Genomic DNA, 26440 nt, shown 5'->3' with positions numbered 1-26440 from the left:
GTGAGCTAAAATGCGTGCATTTCGGCCTCCACTCTTAACACGGTGTTGGCTCTTCTGCTAACAAAAAACAAACTATCAGGTTTAAGGGCTGGTGTGGGTACCATTCAAAAAAAAACCGGATGGCCTACATTTAGCATCTAACAGACCGCTCAGCGTTAAAACACACAATAAGCATTACAGATCCACTTTCTCTAAAACATATTTAAACAGATAACCTTCTACCTCTTCTACCAGGGAGAGAATAATTGTAAAAAAGTCACATGAATGAGCGAACAAAATCGGTCGTGCGTCTACGAAACTCATATGAATATCCGCTAATCAGATTGTGCATTTCAGAAATCGGTCGTGCGTGTACGAACCTCATATGAATGTCCACTAATCAGATAATACAGTTCAAACGCAGGGTGGAAGAACGCCGTGTACAATATCAAAGCAGCGTTCGCCTTTAGCGAACCTACAGTCTGCCATTCCTGATCGCAGTACATCTGCAGGGTATACAAAGAAATGTATTTATTTATTTATTTATTGAGTTATCAGTCTTCTGGTTTGATGTAGCCCGCCACAAATTCCTCTCTTATGCAAAATTTTTCATCTCAGAGTAGCAATTGGACCCTACGTCCTCCGTTATTTGCTGGATGTACTCCTCTGAAGACTTTACCCTCTACAGCTCCCTCTGGTACCATGAAAGTTATCCAATGATAGTTAACCCCGATGCCTTACCTGACGTCCTATCACCCTGCCCCTTCTTCTTGTCAGTGTCGTTTACATATTCCTTTCCTCTCAGACACTGCGCAAAACCTTCTCAATCCTTACCTTACCAGTCCACCCTATTTTCAACATTGTTCTGCAGCAACACCTCTCAAAGGCTTAGATTCTCTTCTGTTCTGGTTTTCCAAAATACCATGTCTCACTACCATACAATTCTGGTCTCCAACGCACATTCTCAGAAATTTCGTCCTCTTGTTCAGACCTATGTTAGATACTAGCAGACTTCTGTTTGCCAGGAATGCCTTCTTCGCCAGACATGGTCTGCTTTCGATATCCTCCTTGCTCCATCAATCCTAGGTTATTTTGCTGCCCCAACTGCAATGTTTCGTTTCTCGCTGTTTACATTGCTGCTACTTCTCATTACTCTCGTCTTTCTTCGATCTAATCTCAGTCTATATTCTGTATTTATTAGACTGCACATTTCATTCAACGAAAGGTGCAGGTCTTCTTCACTAACACAGACGAAAGCAATGTCATCAGCTAATTTTAACATGACATCCTTTCACCCTGAATTTTAATCCCACTATCGAGCCTTTCTCTTATTTCCCTGACTGCTTCTTCGATATACAGATTTAACAGTAGAGGCGGGCGACTACATCCTTATCTTATACCCATTTTAATCGGAGTAGTTCGTTCTTGGTCTTCCAGTAAATAGTTTCTTCCTGGTTGTTGTACGTATTGTGTATTACCAGCCTTTCTCTGTGGCTTACCCCTACTTTATTAGAATTTCGAATAACATTCATCATTTTACACTGTCGAACGCTTTTTACAGGTCAACATGTCCTGTGAACGTGTCTTAGTTTTTCTTCTGTCTTGATTCCATTATCAGCTGCAACGTCACAATGGCCTGTCTGGTGCCTTTTCGATTTCTAAAGCCAAACTGATTGTCATCTAGTACATCCTCAATTCTCTTTTTCCTTCTGCTGTATATTATTATTGTCAGCAACTTGGATGCATCAGTTGTTAAACTGAAGTGTGCGATAATTCTCGCACTTGTCGTCTCTTGCAATCATCGGAATGGTGTGGATGATGTGTTTTCCGAAAGTCTGCTGGTATATCGCCAGCCCCATACATTCTACACACCAACGTGGACAGACGTTTTGTTGCCACTTCCCCAAATCATTTTAGAAATTCCAATGGAATGTTCTCTACTCCTTGTGTCTCTTGTGGTCTTAAGTCTTCCAAAGCTCTTTTAAATTCTGATATTGAATCCCCTGTCAATTCCCTTCGACTCATGTTCTCTCTTCTATGACGTAATCAGACAAGTCTTGCCCCTCGCAGAAACCTTCAATGTTCTCTTTCCACCTATTCGCTCTGTCCTCTGCATTTACCAGTGGAATTCCCAGCGGACGCTTAGTGCTACCACCCTTGTTTTTACTTTCACTGAAGGTTGCTTTGACTTTTCTACGTGTTGAATCCGTCCTTCCAACAATGATTGTTTTCCTATGTCTTCGTGGTTTCACGCACGCATTTTGCTTGAGTTTCCCTGCACTTCCTCTTTGTTTCATTCCTAAAGGACTTGTATTTCAGTATTCCTGAATTTCCCTGAAAAGTTTGGTACTTCCTTCTTTCGTCAATCATGGTTTCACACGGTTGTCCTCCTTGTACCTAAGGTTTTCTTTCGAACATGTGTGATTGCCCTTTTTATGCATGTCCAACTATACTGCTTGCTGACCTAAAACCTCAGAAGACTACAAACGTATCTCTTCATTCTTTAGTACTTCCGTGTCCCTTCCTGACTGCTCTTTTAACCTTCAGCCTACTCTTCACGATTACTAAAGAGTGAAACGAGTCCAATCTGCACATGGGTACGCCTTATAATCCAGTATATGATTTTGGAATCTCTGTCTTACCATGATGTAATCTAACTGAATTCTTACAGTAGCTCCTGCCCCTTTTCGAAGTATACCTCCTCCTGCTCCTGTGATTCGTGAATAGAGTATTTGCTGTTACTAACAGATTTTTATTGCAGAACTCAATTAGCCTTTCTCCTATCTTTTCTCTATTCCCAAGCCCATACTGTCCCGTAACACATTCTTCAACTCCCTCACCTACAACAGCACTCAAATTACCAATGAATATTAGATTTCTATTCCCATTTACGAATTGAACTGCCCGTTCGATATCCTCATACATTCAGTATCTTCATAAGCTTTCTCTCACTCTCCATTTTATGGTAGAGACGTTGCCATGTGTACCTCAACAATTGCTGTCGGTGTTGATTTGCTGGCGATTCTGATGAGAATAACCCTATCACTGAAGTGCTCACAGTAACAGACTCTTTGCCCTACCTCCCTATTCATAGCGTATCCTAGTCCCGTTATGCTATTTACTGCAGCTGCTGATATTAGCCTACACTCGTCTGTCCAGAAATCCTTGTCTTCCTTCAATTTGACTTCACTGACCGCTCAATATACTTGGATTTAGCGTTAACATTTCCTTTTCACATATTCTATCTTCCCTACCACGTCATTTTTTTGACATTCCACGCCCCGATTCGTACACGCTATCCTTATCCTTTCGTTGTGCAGTTAGTTTCTTTCTCGTGGCCACCTCCCACTTGGCAGTCGCCTCCTGGAGATCCGAATGGGGGACTAATCCGAAATGTTTTGCCAAAAGAGGGATAGTCATGATCGTTTTTCAATCACAAGCCGCATATCCTGTGGATACGCATTGTGTCTTTAATGCAGTGGTTTCCATTGCCTTCTGCATCCTAATGGCTTAGATCATCTCTGATTCTTCCGCCTTTGTGGGCAGTTTCCCACCCTAAGGCCAAGACAGTGCCCTAAACCTCTATCCCCTCGTCCGCCCTATCTGATTATGTAGTTGGCTGAATAAGAGTGATTTCTTCTGTCGGAAGTCTCACCATTGCTGATGATTTTTATTCAAGATTTCAGGAGTGGCGAGTCTCGAACTGGGACAGAGGATGTTTTGGTTGTGAACTTGATTCGCTACCACTAGACAATGGGCAGAAATAGAACACAATGAAAGTTTTTCCTACTGTAAATTCTTTTTGGTACTACATTATTAAAGAATCTATAGAGGTACATAGGGCGGGAAACACTAAACGAGACAATGGCTATCAGTTCATTAACAATGCGATCCAATAATGTCGTCTACTTGCTCTCATCAGAGACGACAGAATGCGCCGAGACCCCAAGCTGGCGGCTACCCACCTCACAGCTAAGTTTTGCACTTACGCCATCGAGGGGATGCCTGATACCATTGGGGACGGCCGGACACGGCACTATGATGGAGACCCATTTGCGAATGTATGTTTTGAGCTAAGAACGTGTGCGACATGAACGCCTCAGTAGCTGCGCCGTCAGCTCGGCGTGTTTGCAAGCGAGGGTTCCCGAATTCGATTTCCTGACTGGTCGGAGATTTCCTCCGCTCGGGGACTCTGATGTGTTGTCCTTCCTTCGCACCATGATAACTGATATTCCACTGTAGAGGTGATGAATGGGCGCGTCCAGAAAGCCTACAAAAAAATAAAGAAATTGTTCAACAGTGGCAGCCGATGTCAGTCTTCCACGGCTTACCGGAAGACCTGTGACAGGTGGGCAGATGAAACAGCGTATGAGATAGTAATACCACTATCAACTGCATCGCTGAAACATCGAGCAATGAAGAGCGTATACGATGTCTGTCATCTCGTAACGCCCACTTTATGTGGAAAGCCATTGCCGAATTTACACAACACATTTCCTATTGGTGCTGAAGACGTAAAATAGATGAGGACGTGAGACTTTGCGAGAAGAAGTATCAATATTTCTGTTGTACCATCCACTGAAGAGTGTGACATGTACGAGAAAAATGAGGGAGGCTCAAAATAATTTAAAAAGGTGGAATATAAATATGATGCAACAGAACACACGCAAATAAAGAGGCTTTCCTAATTTAAAAAAAGAAAGTGAAAGATGTGAAAACAAACAGTGCATGCTTTATCAGTCTCAGACTTGGCGCGAAAGTTTTTAGGAGCCAGCTACTGAGGCTCAAATGGAAATCGAAATTAATTTAGGAAATGTTTGCTGAACAATTCTTTATCATACAAACATTATGTTCTAGTCATGAATGGAAAAAATGTCATCCAAAGTTCGACAATACAGTGCTGGATGAATGTTGCTGAAGAAAATTACATCCCCAATTCGACTCTCTGGCGTTCGATACTGTTACGCAAGTGGGGTGCAATTACATAAATGGAGCGACTGTGAAAGCTGAATTCCCTTGAGTAAGAGAAATGAAATTTATGGAACCTGCCAAAATGTCTGTTAATCAACGCTTTTACCTGAGTGAATCAGTAAGGCTAATTCATATCTTCGCGATTCGTTGTTGCTGACTAGTGAATACTTCAGATTCACATTCCGGCCATTAATCTAATTACTGCAGCCATATACCGACGTTGCACGACCAGCTCAGTGTATCAGCTCGACAAAGCATTTAATATTGAATGTAAAACTTTCACGTTAGAGCGTGGGGCTAATTAAGGTGAAGTGGAGATGAATCCATAACGACACAGTGCCAGACAAATGCTAATCGTGTAACCTGTTCTCGCTGTTCTCCAGACAGTTTCCTACAATTTGATGCGGTTTACCACGTGTGTAATAGTTATTTAAAAACTGTTGCTACAAAAGTACCCTGGTTTCATTTACAAATACGCTGCTGACGACAATTAGCTTCATTACCAAATATTATTTTTAAATTATCGTCCGAATTATCAATAATACGCAAGCTCTGTATGACCTACTGCATCATATTGCGGCATATAGTGCAATGTACTTTCAATATAACATCTAAAAATGCCGTAGGGAATATCTAGGTTAAAAATACTGTATTTTAGATACCATACGCCGATAACTCGCAAGTGATTACGCATTTAGTTGATGCAGACAATGAAATACAACCATAATATACACAAGACTGCCACTTACAAACACTGAATAATTTTTAGATGGACGACCGGCCGCGGTGGCCGTGCGGTCCTAGGCGCTTCAGTCCGGAACCGCCTGACTGCTGCGGTCGCAGGTTCGAATCCTGCCTTGGGCATGGATGTGTGTGATGTGCTTAGGTTAGTTAGCTTTAAGAAGTTCTAAGTTCTGGAAGACTGATGACCTCAGATGTTAAATCCCATAGCGCTCAAAGCCATTTGAACCATTTTTTTTTTAGATGGATGCAGTTGATATAATCACAGATATACTTGATGTTAAATGAGGCTACAGATACTGCAATATGAAATAGCTCAGTAGGAAGTTCACTTGAAGAGAAATTGACACCTCTAAAACGAGCAGTCACAGAATTGGAAAAGAAAACATATGTACAAGGAAGACAACTGCGATGAAATCTTGGGTAACAGAAGAAACTTCAGAAGGTCGATGAAAGAAGAAAACAATATTCAGGGAAGATCTGGAATACAATAAGTCACTTAGAAAAGAAATAAATAGGAAGTGCAGGGAAAAAATGGCCACATGAAAAACGTGAATAAATTGAAAAACAAATTACGTTCGTACGGGCTGACTTTACATATAGAAAATCCAACCTTCGTTGAAATTAAAATCAAGGGCGGCAACATTAATACTGCAATCGGAATTCCACTGTTAAATGCAGAGGAGAGAGTGGATAGGTAGAAAGAGAACATTGAGGTAGTCTGTGAGGGGGAGAACAAATCTGTTGACGTCATAGAAGGAGAAACAGTAGACGAGACGGAAGAGATATCGGATCAACAATTAGGATGATAATTTAGACGAGCTTTGGAAGACTTAAAATAAAATAAGCCAGAAGCGATAGATAACATTCCATCGGAATCTGGGGTATAGGAAACAAAACTATTTTTCACGTTGGTGTGTACGATGTTTGAGCCTGACGGTAAACCATCAGACTTTCAGAAAAAGGCCATCCACGCTATTCTTAAGGCTGAAGGAGCCGACAAGTGCGAGAATTATCGCACAATCAACTTAACAGCTGATGCAAACAAGTTGCTGACAAGAATAAAATATAGAAGAATGAAAATGAAAAATGATAATCTGTTAGATGACGATCAGTTTGGCCTTATGAATGGTAAAAGCACCAGTGATGTAATTCCGAATTTGTGGATCATAATGGAAGCAAGACTAGAGAAAAATCTAAACACATTCATAGGATCAGTAGAGATGGGTAAAGCATCCGAAAACATCAAATGGTGCAGGATGTTTGAAATTCTGAGAAAAATGGGGTAAGGTATGTGGAAAGGCGGGGAATATCAAAAATGTACAAGAGCCAAGAAGGAGCAACAAGAGGGTAAGAGCAAGAACGATGTGCATGTATTAAAAATGATGCAAGACAGGGATGTAGGTCTTCTTCCATGCTGTTCCAACTGTACGTTGATGAAGCAATGACGGAAATAAATTTTCAAGAGTAGTATTAAAATACAAGTTGGAAGGATATCAGTGTTTATATTCGCTGATGACATCCCTATTCTCAGTGGAACTAAAGAAGAGGTACATGATCTGTTGAATGTAATGAAGAATATAGAGTACCGAATATGGACTGAGAGTAAATCGAAGAAAGACGAAAGTGATGAGAAGTAGGAGAAAAGAGAGCAACGAAAAACGTAAGATTGGGTATGGGGGTCTCAAAGTGGACGAAGTTGAGGAATTCTGCTGCCGACGCAGCAAAATAACCTTTGATGGACGAAGCAACGAGGATATAAAGAACATACTATCACGGAAAAAAAGTGGATTACCGACCAAGCCAAGTCTTCTAGTATTCAACGTCTTAATTTAAGAAAGATATTTCTGAAAACGTACATTTGGAGCAAAGAAGTATGTGGCAGTGGGAATGGACTGCGGTGAAACCGGACCAGGAAAGAATCAAAGTACTTGAGATGTGGTGCTGCAGAAGAATGTGGAAATTTGGTGGACTGATAAGGGAATCACAAGGTTCTCCACAGAATTGCCGAAGAAAAGAATATATGGAAAACATTCAGAAGAAGAAGGGATAGGATGGTAGGACATCTGTTAAGACATCAAGGGATAATATTGGAACAAATAAGCCCTCGGTCACAAATATTAAGTCAAAATTGACCAGGTTTCGACGCTACCATGTACGCTGTCTTCAGAATTAGACTAATTGTTCTAAAACATATTAGGTATATAGTACATTAACAAAATTAAAGTTTGTACTGACTGGAAAAGGAGCAGCACTTACAAGTCACATATTAAAAAAGATCTGAGCCGGAAAGGCGACGTCATGTATAGTTGTGAGATGGCGAGCCGCTAAGGGCTGCTCGTACTGTGAACAAGGATTGCAACGAGACTGAGGTGCCCACTTTAGAAAGTGTGGGCAAGTAAACATGGTGTTGCTACGAGAGCCATCTAGTAGCCGCAGAAACAACTAGGTTACTGTACATTCAAAATTAGACACATGAAATTGTGATGTAGCTGATTCACGCATAACGTAAGCATTAATAATAACAGGATAAAGTTACATATTTATCTGCTTTAAATAGAGATACATTTTGTAACGTAAAAAACTTTAGTTATGACATACAAGAAAACAGCAAAGATGTGACAGGAAAACAACATTTCGGTTAACTGCATGAGGAAATCTGAATCAAAGATCAGGCAACGGCTTTATACAGTCAAAAAAGTTTTATTTTCGCAGCTGCAGCTGTTCGTTGAGAATGAGACCATAATGACGAGTGAGATGTTTGAAAATCTCCAATTCCTCTAAGACATCTAACCTACGCCTCTACTTTTCGGTATGCAGAATATTGTTATCGCCTATAGCTTTAGGCTAGTGTCCAGTAATTAAGAGATGATCGGCAAAGGATGAATTTAGGGGACTGGTGCCGTTCTTTCTCAAAAGATTTTCTTTATATCTGATGGTGAAAGCACGTCCAGTTTGCCCTATACAGGGTGTTACAAAAAGGTACGGCCAAACTTTCAGGAAAAATTCCTCACACACAAAGAAAGAAAATTTGTTATGTGGACATGTGTCCGGAAACGCTTACTTTCCATGTTAGAGCTCATTTTATTGCTTCTCTTCAAATCACTCATTTTACTACTTCTCTTCAAATCACATTAATCATGGAATGGAAACACACAGCAACAGAACGTACCAGCGTGACTTCAAACACTTTGTTACAGGAAATGTTCAAAATGTCCTCCGTTAGCGAGGATACATGCATGCACCCTCCGTCGCATGGAATCCCTGATGCGCTGATGCAGCCCTGGAGAATGGCGTATTGAATCACAGCCGTCCACAATACGAGCACGAAGAGTCTTTACATTTGGTACCGGGGTTGCGTAGACAAGAGCTTTCAAATGCCCTCATAACATTACCTTCCTTCAATTGGGCCAACTGGCGGTGAATTGAGGACGTACAGTCCATACTGACGAAACTAAAATGAGCTCTAACATGGAAATTAAGCGTTTCCGGACACACGTCCACATAACATCTTTTCTCTATTTGTGTGTGAGGAATGTTTCCTAAAAGTTTGGCCGTACCTTTTTGTAACACCCTGTATAATAATCTGACGGTGAAAGCACGTCCGGTTTGCCCTATATAATAGGAGGAGCAGGTATCGCAGGTGATCTTATAAACGCCAGAACTTTCTGTAGGGGAGCGAATGGATTTCAAACTATAATTGAAGTTTCTCTTGAGATTATTATTAGTAGAGAAGGCAACATTGCAGTTGTATTTGTTGCGAAGCATGTGCTGAATCTGATAGGAAATGGGTCCTATGAAAGGAATAGAAAAACGTTTTTTTGGGTTAATTTCAGTGCATGAGGTTTTGAGCGTGGTAGTTCTTGCAGTTTTATATTTTAGGATATCGACCACTATGTTAGGCGTATATTCATTATTGACTGCTATGGTTTTAAGTAAATTAATCTCCTCGTTAAACTTTTCTGTTGAAAGTGGTATGGAAGTGGCGCGGTGGACGGCAGAGTGAAAAAATGCCATTTTTTGAGACTGTGGATGAAAAGAGGAAGCAGGCACGATTTTGTTAGTATACGTTTCTTTTCGAAAAATATTGAAAGTGATGTTATGTCTTCTATTGTAAGCGTCAAGACTAAATAATGAAATTGGCTGTTTTCGTTTTCTAGTCAATAGTGAAAGAAATTTTTTTCATGGAGGCCGTTAAAAAGTTTAAATATATGATCAATTCTATCGGCGGGTCCACTATAGATGACCAGAATATCATCAACGTATCTTGTGTAGGAAAGGATACCTAGCGAAGCGGCTGATACGCGGTTAAACAGCTTTCTTTCCAAGGAATTGATAAAGATGTCGGCAAGAATGCCGGATAAATGGTTGCCCATAGCGAGCCCATCAGACTGCTGGTACAGTTGTCCGTTGAATTTAATGTAGTTGTACTTGTCAACGACATTAATGAGATTCATAAAGTCGGTGATCTGTTCATCTGATAGATATTTTTTAAATTGACGGAAGTTTTCTTCCACTACGATGAGCGTCTCATGTACCGGGACATTGGTATACAGATTTTTAATATCTAAAGAAAAAAGCTTGGTGTCTGAACTGCATACTAAGTTTTTAATATTTTGAACCAAAACTTGGCTGTTAGGAACGGAATAATTATTTTGGAAAACGAAGGATTTTTTCAAAGTTTCGTGTAGAAATCGGGCTAATTGGTGATATGCGCTATTCATGCTATTGGAGATTGGACGTATTATTAAAGGATAACTTCATTCGCTGATGAAGGAGCTTTAGGGGGTAAAAACAATAGAAGATAAGAGAGATTGGTCTTTATCCAGAAAATAACCGAGGAGATAGGTTGCAAGTGCTACTGTGAAATGAAAAGTTTGCCACAGGAGATACCCTAGTGGCGGGCCGCATCAAACCAGTCAGAAGACACGAAAAACAAGAAAGAGAGAGAGAGAGAGAGAGAATCATAAGCTTAAATCAGTTACACAGAGAACTCAAAAAGTACTCACGCTATGGAGAAACCCAGGAAATAGGATAATTTTTCATTTATAATCTCGACAGTTTATCAGTAAGTATAGTCAAAGTACTCAGATGGTAATCCTAAAAAATTCCTATATACTGGTTGTATAAATATAATAATTAACTTAATAATTTTACACTTTATGACAGTGTGACAATCACCATACCTGATATGTAGGTGGATAGTATACGTTACCTATATTTTTGATTATGTCGCTATCAACAGAATAGGAGAACAGGGTAATGTAGCTACATATCTCCTTGTGTCACGAACAAAAGCGGATCAGGACAATACAAATTCCTTAGGTACAATGCACCACGGTGTAACTCATAATGTGAACTGGTGAAACAGTGATTAATACTAATGAAAGTTACAACCAGATGTGAACATTTCCTAAATAATACTCGAACTCTCAATAGGATACAATCAGGTTTAAAATATTTTAATATGCGAGTTATGCAATTATCGGCAAATAAACTAGTCGGTAGTAGCATTAGTAGCAATAATTTTATTCTCTCGCCTATCACATTCACAGGGAGATTGAAAGCGTCGTCGTATCTCAGGTTAAGAAAAGAAAGTGTAATTCTTTATCTGCACACATTTAATAATTAGCAGTCTCGTTTGACAAGGTCTAGAATATATCTTATATCCTTCCAACACAGTCCAGAAAGTTTGGCTATGCAGAGGACTGGGCAATAGCTGTTGTTGTTGTGGTCTTCAGTCCTGAGACTGGTTTGATGCAGCTCTCCACGCTACCCTATCCTCTGCAAGCTTCTTCATCTCCCAGTACTTACTGCAACCTGCACCCTTCTGAATCTGCTTAGTGTATTCATCTCTTGGTCTCCCTCTACGAGTTTTACCCTCCACGCTGCCCTCCAATGCTAAATTTGTGATTCCTTGATGCCTCAGAACATGTCCTACCAACCGGTCCCTTCTTCTTGTCAAGTTGTGCCACCAACTCCTCTTCTCCCCAATTCTATTCAATACCATAGCTACCCAACATGAAACTTTTGAAAGAACTGAAGAAATCCTAACTTCTGATCTACATGTCTTAAACCATTGTCTCCGCAAATGGAGGTTACCAACAAATTCAAGTAAAACAAAAGTTTCAAATTTTCATCTCTCCAATAGATTAGCATACAGAGCCCTCGATGTCTATTTTGAAGGAGACAAATTTCGTCTTAATATGCACTCAAAATACCTTGGGATGGTGTTACATAAGACACTTTCTTTTAAGGAACATTTGATGCTAACATCTGCTAAGCTCAAAACCAGAATCAACATTCTCCATAATTCTGCTCCTCTCGTTGGAGATAGTCAGCAAACACCCTCTGCGTATCAGCATTGCGTTTGGTATACTCAGCACCAGAGTACTGTGGGACCGTCTGGTTTAGCAGTCCACACATGAGAAAGATAGACTTACAACTTATTGAGGTCATGCACATTGTTAGTGGGTCAATACGATCTACTAACACATACTGGCTACCTATCTTGAGCCACATTTCACCTCCTGATATCAGGCGGAAGAGCGAGCAAGTGCGTGAATACCAGAAGATTAATAATAAAATCGATTTTCCAATAGTGGACGACGTATTCCCTGTGGAGCGAAAAAAACTAAACATAAGACATCAGACTCTCACTGCAGCCAGGACTCCCATGGACACTGAATTCAATCCCATCGATGAATCCAAGAGCTGCTGGTAACAAAACTGGTCTCCACCATGCCTGAAGCTGTCCCGCATCCAGAAGAAACCCCCTGGATTCGACCTTCCTCGGGTAATTTGGACTACCTTGAACAACATGCTAACGGGCCATTGACGATGTGCAGACGCTCTCTGCAAGTGGGGCAAATGTTCATTACCATCCTGTGGCTGTGGTTCAGAACGCCAGACAGTTGCTCATAATGAAGCGACACGTCTTGCACATGTCTACAAGGATCGTTTCGAAGATTTCGTCACAGCGGCGAGTGGTGTTATGAAATACATAAAAGACCTTGATATCCGTCTATAACTGTTGTTATTTGTGGTATTCTACGCTGGAGAGCTGTGCTTAAATGTTGATGTTTAGTAATTTGTAATCTTTATATATGTACTACCATGCGATAACTAAGTAATAATTTATTTATTCCGGTTGTCTAGTATAACCTCTCCTCATACTATTACACAGATACTACCTACTTCAATTTCTATACATGTTTGTTGGTTGATTTGTGGCGGGAACCAAACAGCGACTTCGTCGGTCCCATCGAATTCATGAAGGATGTAGAAAGAAGTCTGCCGCGCCCTTTCAAAGATATCATCTCGGCATTTAACTGAATAAACTTAAGGATATCACGGAATACATAAATCAGGATAGCTGAACGTGGGTTTGAAACGTCATGTTCCCGAATGCGAGTCCAGTGTCCTAGCCACTGTGAATTCCACTATACGGCAAACTACTTCTGAAAGACAGTATTCAATCTATCCTTTCTGAACACAAAGTCATTTGTAAGAATTTTGGATGAAGTTATTTCCCGCTGTAACCAGCTTTCAGTACCTGTAACTATTTGAGTTTCAATGTTTTCTATTAGATTTAGGAGCTCTGGTTCTTTTCCATCACAACTACGACAGTTTACATTTACAATATTGAGTGTCGCTATTTCTGTTCTCTTACTGTATTCGTCCTACACCCTTTGAAACTGAAATCCTTTCTGTACCTTTACGAGATTTTCTAACCTTAAGAGCCGCCCATTCCCCTCCACACAACTCTCACTACCTATGTAGCCACTTTCTAACCTACTTGGCGAACCTGGAAACCGATCACAGCATGGCGTAAGTCGAGGGATTGGCAACCTGCACGTTCACAGAACCATCTGAGCCTCAGATTCAGATCCTCAACTCGGCCACAGTAGGTTCTGCCGACAATGCTACAGATAGCGAGCTCTGACTTCATTTTGCAAGCAAGACTGACCTTTAAGTCCGTCTCTCTGTCCGTCCGATGATAAAATAGTTTTTCCCCGTCCGTCTGTTAAGAACCCTTCCCCTCAAGGACAGGTAGGCGTATCAAATGGAAATTTATCCCACGTACTGACGTCCCTTGCGTTGTAATAAAAGCGAGCTTCTGAGCCAATGCTATCATTTACGTCACGTATTTTGACACTCGCAAACTCACTCATCAGAACGTATAAGGTGCTTCCCGTTGACCTAGAATCAGACGTTGGCAGTAAGAAAGGATTCGTAGTACAAGTAAAGGAAAAAACTCGAAATTGTAGTTTATAATTATACCATCAGAAACATTATATTGTTATTTATTAGATGGCTGTCTCTGTACGTTTGTCTGTTAAGTTACGCTTTTCTCAGGAAGGAGTAAACGTTTTAAGTTGAAATTTATGTCAAATACTTAGAGCTATTGGTGGTATAAAAACGTTAAGCTTCAAAGTCAGTGCAATCGAAAGATAAGGCCATGTATGTCACATATTTTGATATTTGCTAACTCACCCATTAAAAGTTGTAGCGTACTTTCCGTTGACCTAGAATGACAAAACTTGGCAAAAAAACAAGGTTTCACAGCGGGAGAATAATTCGTAAATCTATCACAACAAAAAAAATTTCCTTTGGCGTTTGTTATCCTGCTTCAAACTTAAAATTAAAACAGCCCCGTGTATGAAACCTTGTTAGTATCAATGTAGAAAGCAGGTAAAAATCGTCGAGACTCTCAACTCTCACGACGGCAGATGTGTCTATGACCATAATTAAGTTTGTACACAACACTCCGAGCGCGAGTCCTGCTCTCACCTGGTCAATTTTTATTTTCTCATCATTACTCTGAAGACATCTGATATGGTCCGCCACGGATTCCTCGCTTCATATCAGAATAGCATTTGCAGTCTACGGTCTCTGTTATCTGCATTCTAATCTCTGTCTTCCTCTATAGTTGGTACCCTCTACAGCTCCCTCTAGTACCATGAAGATTATTTCCTCCAGTTTTAACACATTCTCTATCGGCCTGTCCCTTCTTCTTCTCAGTGTTTTCCTTACATTCCTTTCTTCGTCAATTATGAGGAGAATCTCCTCATTCATATCTTGCCAGTGGATCTAATTTTCAATATTTTTTTGAAGTAGCGCTTTTCAGACTCTGACTCTTCTTTGTTATGGATCTCCCCCAGTCCATGATTCACTACCATTGAATTCTGTCCTCCAGACTTACTTCCTAAGAAATTACTTCTCAAATTACAGCCTATGCTTCATACCAGTGCACTTGACCAGGAATGCCCTCTTTGGCCGTGCTAGCCTCCTTTTTATATCCTCCTCGTTTCGCCTCTGATGGGCTATTTTGTTTCCAAAGTTGCAGAGTTCCTCAAATTCTTCTATTTCGCCGTCAGTCTTGATGTTAAGTTCCTGACTGCATCTCATTAAATCTGTCTTTTTCTCGGTTTACTTCCAACCCATGTTCTGCAGTCATCAGACTGTTCATTCCATCCAACGGATCCTGTAAGTCTTCCTCAGTTTCTCGAAGAATTGCACTGTCATCAGCGAATCTTATCATTCTTTCATCCTGAATTTTAACCCTTCTCTCGAACCTTTCTTTCATTACCGTCATTGCTTCTTCGATGTGTAGAATAGTCATTAGGGACGAAAACTGCATCCCACTATCACACCAACCAGAGGACTCCGTTCTTGGTGTTTCAATCTTACTGTTTCCTTCCTCGGTTCTTGTACATATTGTATATCACCCATTTTCCCTATAGCTTACTCGTATTTTAGTACTGTTTGTAGCATTTTGAACCATTTTACGTTGTTGAAAGCTCCTTATAGATCAGCAAGCCCAGTGAGCGTATCTTGATTTTTCTCTTGCCTTGGTTCCATTATCAGGTGCAAAGTCAACACTGCCTCTCAGGTGTCTTTATCTTTCCTTATGCCAAACTAATTGTAGTGTAAGGGAACATCAGTTTTTTACTATTCTTTTGCCTCCTCGGCAGCTTTGATGCATGACATGTTACGCTGATTCTGCGATAGTTTTTGCGCGTACCTGCCTTTCCTATCGTCGGAAAATGTGCAACCTCGGCACGCTTCTCCGCCCTCTTGGATGAGTCCGTTGGCACAACGAATGTGGCTTCTTTTCTGGAAATCATTGTTTATGACTTTATTCGAAATTCAAGCTGTAGCTACATTCGAACCCGTAACCCAGGCCGTATTGATTACTAGTCAAAAATGCTACACCTAGACCACGAGTACAGTATGACTTTGAATAGCAACTTCTCACTAACGATTAACTAGTGCCTAACTGATCAGACCCATGTTTTGTTTTCAAGATACTGCATTCTATTCCAATTACCTCTTGCTACTGTTTTGCTTAAGATTATGCTTTTTGCCCTCTAAAACAGTTGGTGCTCTATCGCACTAACAATTTAGTTGTTATTAACATAATTTTGCTCCAAGGTACATATCAGACTTTCCTATTATTCTACACTCTACTACATAATCAGCATGGTTATAGTAATAATAATAATTTTTACTCGAAACCCTGTATCATCTAACACTGACAGTACACCGCAGCAACGAATCGGAAGTTACCTACTATCGAAAACTGTAAAGTCCGTCCTTCTGTTCGACTATAACAACGTTAACTAAAGTTCACGCTATCCTTAGGAGTACTTAAGAATCTGTGGCTTGTCTTGGGAGTTAGCTGCATGTTGGAAATATATTGCAGTGTAGCTTAAACGTTAATTTTTTAAAACAATGTTGTGTTTCTTTTACGGACCATCCCATACCAGCTATGTTTGTAATCAAAGCTATGTTTGCAATCGTGTAACACAACTATTGTAAACGACTTTTGTAAATTATATTACAAACTAATGAATTTTTCGATCATATAATCTAATCATATTACTTATCAAACTACAGAAATGTTGAAGTTGTAATCCTTATAGTGACATCATCGTCATTTAGGCTTCTTGAGTGTTCCTTTAATTATTTCGACATCCTTGTGTGTATCAAATAAGAGAGGAGTAGGGATGGATCCCTGTGGCAAAACATTATTCAGTAATTCTGGGCAGCTAGTGTCCTTTCCTGCAGTTACTGTAAATGTCCTTCTAATGAACACGTAGTCAATTAGTTGTATCATATGTTTGCATGAGACAAGTTGCAATAATTTATAATGTAGTCCACGCCTACAAACTGTGTCACATGCTGCACTTAGGTCTATGAAAGTAACTGATGTTTTCTGCTTCATTGGATATCCTGGTTCAATAAATGTTGTTAAATATAAGATCAGTGCAGGTCTGTCCTGGACGGAATCCTGCTTGCTCAAGGAGAGGGTTGTAAACTACTACTGGACTAATCCGATTACATAGAATTCGTTCAAGGAACTTATAAATAGTGCGACTGGATGGTAGTTTTTAGGCTAGTCTGGTACCTTGCTGGGTATTAGATATTGCTATGATTTTTGATTGCTACATTTTTGTGTGACTGAACCAGGCAGCATAATATCAATGAAGAAATCCGCCAGCCATCTTTTTGCAAAATTACCTCTATTCAGAAGAAATTCTGCATATATTACGTCACTTCCCGGTGCCTTTCTGGGTTTAGAGTCTTACGAGAAGCTGAAATTTCAGGCATAGAGGAAATCTTGAGAAGTCAGATTGTTCCTTCACATTCTTTTTGAGATATGTAAGTTTGTGTCTGATGTGTGTTGTATGAGTTTTATACTTTGATGCTCTTCATGTGTCACAAACTTTTTCAAGCCTAGTGCAGATCTTGGTCAGGTAACAGAGGATGTAGGTTTCTTTAGGCAAGGATTTCACAAAGGAGGATGCTGTGGTTATACTGGGTGACTCCTGAAATATCATTGACAGAGACTGAATATTCCATAGAGAGTGACCTGGTGAAGATAGCATCAACAACGAAGCATATGAGTGTGGGATTTGTGTCTGTGTTGAGACGCCATGAGCGGCCTCATTTGAACTCTTCCGTCAGGAGGGTGAACTTGGAGTTGGAGTGGCTGCTTAGGACGGATATAGGGTCCCATATTGGTTTGATTCCTGCGGATGCTATCGATAGGTGGGACTACACTAGGCATGGCCTTCACCTCAATAGGAAAGGGAAGGAAAAACTGTCTGGATTGATTGCAGAAAACTTAAGGGGGGACACTTTCACAAGTGGTAAAATACCAGTGGTCACAGGTGTCAGAGGGATGCCTTTTTTAGGATAGGGAAGGGGAAAAGAAAACGAGTCTTAACAGAGATTGGCAGACACACTCAGTTTGAGAAAACAGATGAATAGGAGTCAGATTTTAGCATACAGCCTCCACTTAAACAATGCTTAACAGAAAGTAACCAGAAAACGTCAGTTCATCGTCGCCAATGCAGTTATAATCCCATTAGTATGCAGTATCATTTATCTTTATTATACCAGAACATTCAGGGACTCAGAAATAAAGTTGATGAACTACTCATTTATATTGATGAAATGAATTCATCTAACCAAATTGACATAATCTGCCTCTCTGAACATCAAGTGACCACTGGTATAGACATTATAGACATTTCTGGATTTAAGCTAGCTTCCTACCTCTACAGAGTAGATATGGATGGAGAAGCAGTTGCCACATTTATTAAAAACTGCCATAAATTCAAGAACATTGGCATTAATAAATTCTGTTTAGAGCAGCATCTAGAAACATGTGCAACAGAAGTAGAGTTCCATAACAGATCCTATATAATTGTAACTATTTACCGAGCACCTGTAGGAAATTATAATCTATTTATAAATCATTTAGAAGCTCCTTTGGGTTATTTAACAGGAAGAATCAAAGAAATTTTGATTACTGGTGACTTTAATACAGATTTTCTAATGCTATCTTCCAGTAAACATTTACTGCAGTTAGTAATGTTGTCTTTCAATCTAACTCACACCTTCCAACTAGGATCACAAAATCCTCAAGGACAGCCATTGATAACATTTTATAGACAAATCAAAGAAACAAAATATCATAAAACCTGTAATAAATGGACTATGAGATCATGACATGCAGCTCCTTGTTTCAGATGTACATTCTAAGCAGATTAACAAGACTGCTAAATCTGAGTACAGGAGAGTAGTCAATAAACAAAAAATTGAATGTTTTAGAAATCTGCACAAAGATATGAATTGGAAAGATGTTTATAGTTCTCATGACATTAATGAAAAATATAACAATTTCATGAACAATATCAGTACCATATTTGAAAACTGTTTTCATCTAAAAGTTACTAAAATTAAACAGAAGTCTATAATAAAACCATGGATCACACAAGGAATAAGGATTTCCTGTAAGACAAAAAGGAAAATGTATCTGTTGACCAAGAATAGCTCCAATACTGATGATTTAGCTAAATACAAGGAATACTGTAAAATATTAAAAAAATAATTCAGACATCTAAACAAATGCACTGTCAGGGAACAAAATAAAAACCATATGGGATATAGTGAAAGAGGCGACTGGTAGAACAAGAGCAAATAGCATTAAGGATAGATGACACATTAGTAACCGATGGGCATAATGAGGCAAATCTATGTAACAAGTACTTCATATCCGTTACTGATAGAATGTGATTGTCAGGATCAGTAAATAATGCCCTTGAATATCTGAAACTAGCCTATACAAATAGCTTCAGGTACATAACTACCATAATAAAATCTTTAAAAACTAAGCACACTAGTGCTTATGATGAAATATCATCAAAGTTAATTAAGGCACGTTCTTGGGAGTTTAGTACAATTCTAAGTTACTTGTTAACCAATCAATTATAACTGGGACATTTCCTGACTGGCTAAAATATGGAGATGTTAAGCCTCTATTCAAGAAATGGGATATAGACATACCATCAAACTACAGACCGATTTCTTTTTTGCGAGCATTCTCAAAAATTTCAGAAAAAGTAATGTACAGGCAGCTTCTCAACCATTTGACCACAAATAACATATTATCAAGAACACAGTTTGGATTTCTGAAGGGTTCTGATATCGAGAAGGCTATATACCCCTACAGTGAAAATGTACTCAATTCACTGAATAACAAATTACAAGCAGCAGGTATTTTCAGCGATTTGTCAAAGACATTTGATTGTGTGAACTACAACACCCTTTTAAATAAATAAGAATTCTATGGTGTCACAGGCACTGCTGCAAAATGGTTCAAATCATACCTTACTAACAGGAATCAAAGGGTGTCAGTGCAGGGACTAGTGAATTAAGTCATCAGAATGGGAAGAAATTACATGTGGTATCCCACAAGGATCCATCTTAAGGCCATTGCTTTTTCTTGGGTATATTAATGGTCTCTCATCAATTACACTGCCAGAGGCAGAGTGTTTTGTTTGCACATGACACAAGTATTGCAATAAGTAGTATGTGAAGTGTAGTTCTAGGAAGATCTGATAATGATATTTTCATGGATATTAATAAAGGTTTAAAGCCAACTCACTGACATTAAACTTTGAAAAGACTCACTATATGCAATTCAGAACCTGTAAGAGGTTTCCACCCAGTATTTACATGAAGTATGAAAAAGAGCAAATAGAACAGCAAATAGAAGAGGTTGACAGTCTTAAATTCCTGGGATTAGAACTTGATAATAAAATCAGTTGGGAGGAGCACACCATAGAACTGCAGAAACGCCTTAACAAATCTGTATTTGCAAATTCGAGTGTTAGTTGACATCGGCGACATAAAAATTAAAAATCTTGCATACTTTGCCTACTTTCATTTCATAACATCATATGGTATAAATTTTTTGGGATAACTCTTCAAGTGAAACAAACGTTTTCAGAGCCCAAAAGCGCGTAATACGTATTATTTGTGGAGTAAATTCACGGACGTCCTGTAGAAACCACTTCAAAGAACTGGGTATACTAACTACTGCCTCAGTATATTTACTCCTTAATGAAATTTGTCCTAAATAATATATCTCTTTCCAACAAACAGCTCAGTTCATACATATAATACCCGGAAAAAAGTGATCAGCACAAGGACTTAAAAGCACTTACTTTAGTTCAAAAAGGGGTCCACTACTCAGGAACACTCATGTTCAATAATTTGCCAGCAAACATAAAAAATTTATTACAGATAAAGATGAGTTAAAAAGGAGCCTGAAAGACTTACTAGTGGCCAACTCCTTCTACTCCATTGACAAATTTTTTAATAGAAACAAATGATGTATTGTATCATTCATGCTATTTGTATAGTTATTTCAGCTTGAAAAAAAAAAGAAAAAGAAAAAGAAAATATTGACATGTTCCACATCCATGAGGATCTCCTCGGCACGGATCTATGGAATGAAAAACTAATCTAATCGAATCTAATGTGGACAACAGTTATGAAGCAACCATGTTAGCTGACATTTGAGTGTTGTTCATTTCCATCCAACTTCCTTAGTAATGACAGTAATGATCATGCTTTTCTACTTGGTGTTTGAAAACTCAGTGACTCATTAGTCTCTCTCCACCTAATTCGCCTGGCTGTGTTGACGTGATGCAGTACGTTATCCTTTATTTCCGCGTCCCCACTTTTTACAAATTCGCCATATTGTGTCCCAGTTGTTTCATTACAACATATAATATGTTGCTTCCTGTAGCCCCTAGGGATGGTCTTCTTTGCTGCACTTATCATAGCTCCCACAAGCCTCTCATAGTTTTCGGCTTTTGGGGATATCTACCAAGATATTTGCCCAGATGTTTAGTTAATACGTCCCTCTTTGCTTTCCTGAAGTTCAATCTACTTTGTGGAAAGCATGAAAGGAGTGGAATATTTGTCCCTATTTCAATTAAGGTTGGACGGTGTTGGCTGTGTAGGAAGTCTTCTAGCACAAACCATGAACTTAAGAGAGGTATTGTATTTTCATAAGTTATTACTTACCACTGATCGGGATTGTACTCCTGTCTCCAAGATGCTGAAACGAACATTGCATTATCCTTTGCATCAAACACTAAATATAAGCCATTGTATGCTGCACAGTTTTCAATCAGTTTACCTTTTCGAACACTTTCTGTATAGTCCCATTACGATAGCTGTTAAAATCTCCGAGGTGACACTGATATGACCTGTGAAGGCCAGAGATAACTGGGGTTTGTATAGATTAATTGCCGTTAGTTCTCCTATGTTTAAGGTAACTTCGTGGTTGTCTTCGACATCAGAAACAGAGCAAAGATGTGCATTCTTGATTGAAGATCGTACTTATGTTGCCAATCTGTAAGCACAGTGGTATGTAGCACCTAGTAATTCAAAGCCAGGAATTTTCCCTCTCTGATTCATTTGCTCTTAATTTTCACTACGAGTTTCCAGAACAACAACAACATCGATGTTATATTTTGATAAAATCTTCTGTAATACTTGGCAATTGCAATTACTCATGCCTTGAAAGATGATCTGACATATCCTGATGACCGGTCCAAAGTTTATAGCTGGAGATCCTGAGAAGAACCGTGTGAGTCTATGTCTTGTGACAAATTCATTTTAGCCAGGAGATCCTTGAGGTTATCTGGTTGCCTCTGCTTCTTGGCCTTAGATATTTGCCAAGAAGTGACTGTTCTCTTGCAACGTGCTGAGAACAACTGTGACTTACGTTATGTCACGGATGCGAGCAGTCATTGTCCCCCAGTAAATTAATAATTAGTTTCTTTTTGCCAACGCCCCCCTCAGATGATACAGTTGCCGAACAGTTCAAAGAAAATTGTGTGACATTTAAAATAGGTACCCAGTCATACAACTATCGTTCGTGGTGACTTCATTTTACCCTCGATATTTTGATGCAAATACATGTTTAAACTCGGTGGTAGACATAAAACGTCACCCGAAGTCGTTCTGATTGTCACTTCAGAGAATTATTTTGGAAAACTAGCTCAGGAGGCGACTCGAAGTGTAAATGGTTGCGTGCGAAAGCATACTTGACCTCTTAGCAACAGCCCTCCACCGGCTGTCGGAGGTTCGAGTCCTCCCTTTGGCATGGGTGTGTGTGTTGTCCTTAATGTAAGTTTAAGTTAGATTAAGTCGAGTGTAAGCCTAGGAACTGTTGACCTCAGCAGTTTGGTTCCACAGTACTTACCATAAATTTCCAAACTCTTAGCAACAAATAATCCTCACCATATTGGGAGCATCATGTCAAATACAGGGATTAGTGACCACAACGTTGTCGTAACTAGGCTGGAAGCCGTATCATTCAAACCCAACAAAAATTAACGCAAAATACATCTATTTATAAAAATTAGATAAATATTCGCTTGACACCTTTACAGGAGACAGACTCCACTCCTTCCCAAACAACTCTGCAAGATTAGGCCAGATATTTAAATTCGAAGAAATAGTATCAAATGCAGTTGAGAGATATATTCCTAATGAATTAATAAGAGATGCTAATATCCCACGACGTACAAAAAGCAGGTCAGAGCACTGTTGCGAAAACACCAGAAACAAAAAAATGCAAAATTTAAAACACATTCCCCAAGATTAGCGAAGCTTTACAGAAGTTCAAAATTTAGCGCTAAATTCAGTAAGAGGTGCATTAATAGTTTCCACACTGAAACTGTGTTAGGAAATCTGGAAGGAAATGCCAACGTAAGCAGCTTGGAAGTAGATAACCTAGGTATAGCCAAACCACTAAAAACAATCAAGGAAAGCAAGGACTCAGGTGCTGGTGGTATACTAGTCAGGTTCCTTTCACAGTATGGTGACAAAATAGGTCCACACTTGGCAACCACATACAGCCGCTCGCTCGAAGAAATGTCCTAACCCAAAGAGTTCAAAGTCCCACAAGTTACACCAATCCCCAAGGAAGGAAAACGTCGATTTGCAGTAGAACTTTGGAACATACGCTGTGCTCGATCATACGAATAAGCTCGAAGAAAACGATTTATTGTCAAGTAGCCAACATGGATTCAGAAGATGATATTGTTGTCTAACACTACAGCTCTCCATTCTCACGAAGTAATAAGTGCTATCGACCGGGGCGTCAAATTCATTCCACAATTTTAGATTTCCAGAAAGCTTTTGACACTGTTCCTCACAAGCAACTTGAATTTAAATTGCGTGCCAATGGAGTATAGTTCAAAAATGGTTCAAATGGCTCTGAACACTATGGGACTTAACAGCTATGGTCATCAGTCCCCTAGAACTTAGAACTACTTAAACCTAACTAACCTAAGGACATCAGACAACACCCAGTCATCAGGAGGCAGAGAAAATCCCTGACCCCGCCGGGAATCGAACCCGGGAACCCGGGCGCGGGAAGCGAGAACGCTACCACACGACCACGAGCTGCGGACAAGGGACTCAACATCTGAGGTCATTAGTCCCCTAGAACTTAGAATCAGTTAAACCTAACTAACCTAAGGACATCACACACTTCCATGCCGGAGGCAGGATTCGAACCTGCGACCGCAGCGGTCTCGCGGTTCCAGACTGCAGCGCCTAGAACCGCACGGCCACTTCGTCCGGCTGGAGTGTAGTCTGATTTGTGTGATTGGATTCGTGATTTCCTGTCAAAATGGTCACAGTTCGTAATAGCAGAAGGAAAGCCACCGATTAAAATGGAATTAATATATGGCATTTCCCAAGAAAGTGTTTCATTCCCTCTCTTGTTCCTGATCTACGTAAACGATTTAAGAGGCAGTCAGAGCTGCCGTCTTCGATTGTTTTCAGATGTTACTACCATTCACCGTCGTATAAAGTTATCAGATGATCAAAATGAATTGGAAAATGATTCAGACAAAATATATGTATGGTGCAAAAAGTGGCACTTGACTGCAAATAACTGAAGGCGTGATGTTATTCACATGAGTACTAAATGGGATCCGTTAAATTTCAGTTACACGATAAGTCACACAAATTTAAAAGTTGTAAACTCAAATAAATTCTTAGAGATTACAGTTACGGACAACTCTAATTCGGACGATCACATATAAATTGTTGTGGGGGAAAGCAAACTGCAATTTATGAACAGAATTGTCCGCCCCCCTCTGAAGTACTGCTGAGCGGTGTGGAATCCGCATCAGACAGGACTGACGGAGTACATCGAGAAAGTTCAGAGTGAGGCTGTTCGTTATGTACTATCGCACATGAGGGAAAGAGTGCCACGGATATGATACACGAATGGGATGACGGTCACTTCAAAAGACGTTTTCCGCTATGGCAGGACCTTCTCATGAAACTTCAATCAACAACTTTCTCCTCAGTGTATGAAAACATTTTTGGTGAAGCCCACCTACAGAGGGAGAAATGATCATCCTAATATAATAATAGAAATCAGAACTCGCACGGAAAGATCTAAGTGTTCGTTTTTCCCGTGCGCTGTTTGAGAGTGGCACGGTAGACAAGTGTCTCAAAGGTGGTTTGATGAACGCTCTGCCCGGTGCTCAATTGTGAATTGCAGAGTAATCGTGTGGATGCAGAAGTGATACTATAAGGATTCCGTTATTACCAATTGAGGTATGGAAGCCTAAAAAAGAAAAAAAAATATACCCATGTGCTTCTTTGAAGCCATGTGGTTTCTTTAACGCAATGGTGTTGGTATATTTTAGAGGCGTCTCGGATTTTGTTTTTGGATGACAAGACAAAATGTACTTCTATAACTGTGACTCAAATAACCGCAGATAACTACTACACGCACATCACTTGAGAGGAAACAACTCGCATTACGTGCCTTTGGACATGTAGCTACTGATCACTGTGAGTGAATACCCAATTCCTTTAGCAAACGAAGAACGACCGATCCTCCACGTAAGATGTCGTGTTCTCAGCAGTGAGACCCGTTCGCGTCTCAATGCCCTCACATCCGAAGTAGTTTAGACATATAATTCACACACATTTACAATAAGCATTCTGAATATCATTTTCTGTATGTGTAAGTAATTTTTAAAAGGGTGATAACTTTCAACAATAAAATAACTTTGAAAATCATAAATTGGCACAATAGCAGCATATCAGTTAAAAAAAACAGCATATCCGTCCTATTATGGTCCTTTGTGTCCAGTGTAACCATAATATAGTGTAACTTTAATTAACTGGGAGATTTTTAGGTAAGAGTGGTTTACTTGTAAGGGACACCGCATATAGGACTGTGGTGCGACCTGTTCTTCAGTACTGCTCGAGTATTTGAGATCCGTACGAGGTCGGGTTGAAGGAAGACATCGAAGCAATTCAGGGGCCAGCTGCTAGGTTTGATACCGGTAGATTCGAACAACACGTAAGTGTTACGGAGGTGCTTCGGCAACTGAGATGGAAATCCTTGGAGGGAAGGCGACGTTCTTTTCGGGAAACACTGTTGAGATATCATCTTGAGTATTAATAACCACTTCAACCGTATTTAATCTTTTATTATTGTAGCACTACCGGTTTCGTGGCACTAAAAGCCATATCTTGAGGTGGAAATATGACATTTGAAGCTGACTATCGAACGATTCTATCGTCGCCGACATACATTGCGCGTAAGGACCACAGAGATAAGATACGAAAAATTAGGGCTCATACGGAGGCATAGAGACAGTCGCTTTTCCTTCGCTCTGTTTGCGAGATTAACAGGAGAGAAAATGACAAGTAGTGCTACAGGGTACCCTCCATCACGTACCGTACTGTGGCTTCCGGAGTATCTATGTAGATGTAGATGTAGATTTAGATGTAGAATTAATGCAGGAAACTACCTCATTGACGCATAAGGCAATATACTGGCAGGACAAAGGAAAGGGCAGACTAAAATATGAAGAGAAAATGCTGCTTCAGTCAG

Source organism: Schistocerca cancellata, chromosome 8 (assembly GCF_023864275.1).
Source record: "Schistocerca cancellata isolate TAMUIC-IGC-003103 chromosome 8, iqSchCanc2.1, whole genome shotgun sequence".
In the NCBI taxonomy this organism is placed as follows: domain Eukaryota; kingdom Metazoa; phylum Arthropoda; class Insecta; order Orthoptera; family Acrididae; genus Schistocerca; species Schistocerca cancellata.
This window is presented reverse-complemented; position numbering follows the sequence as displayed.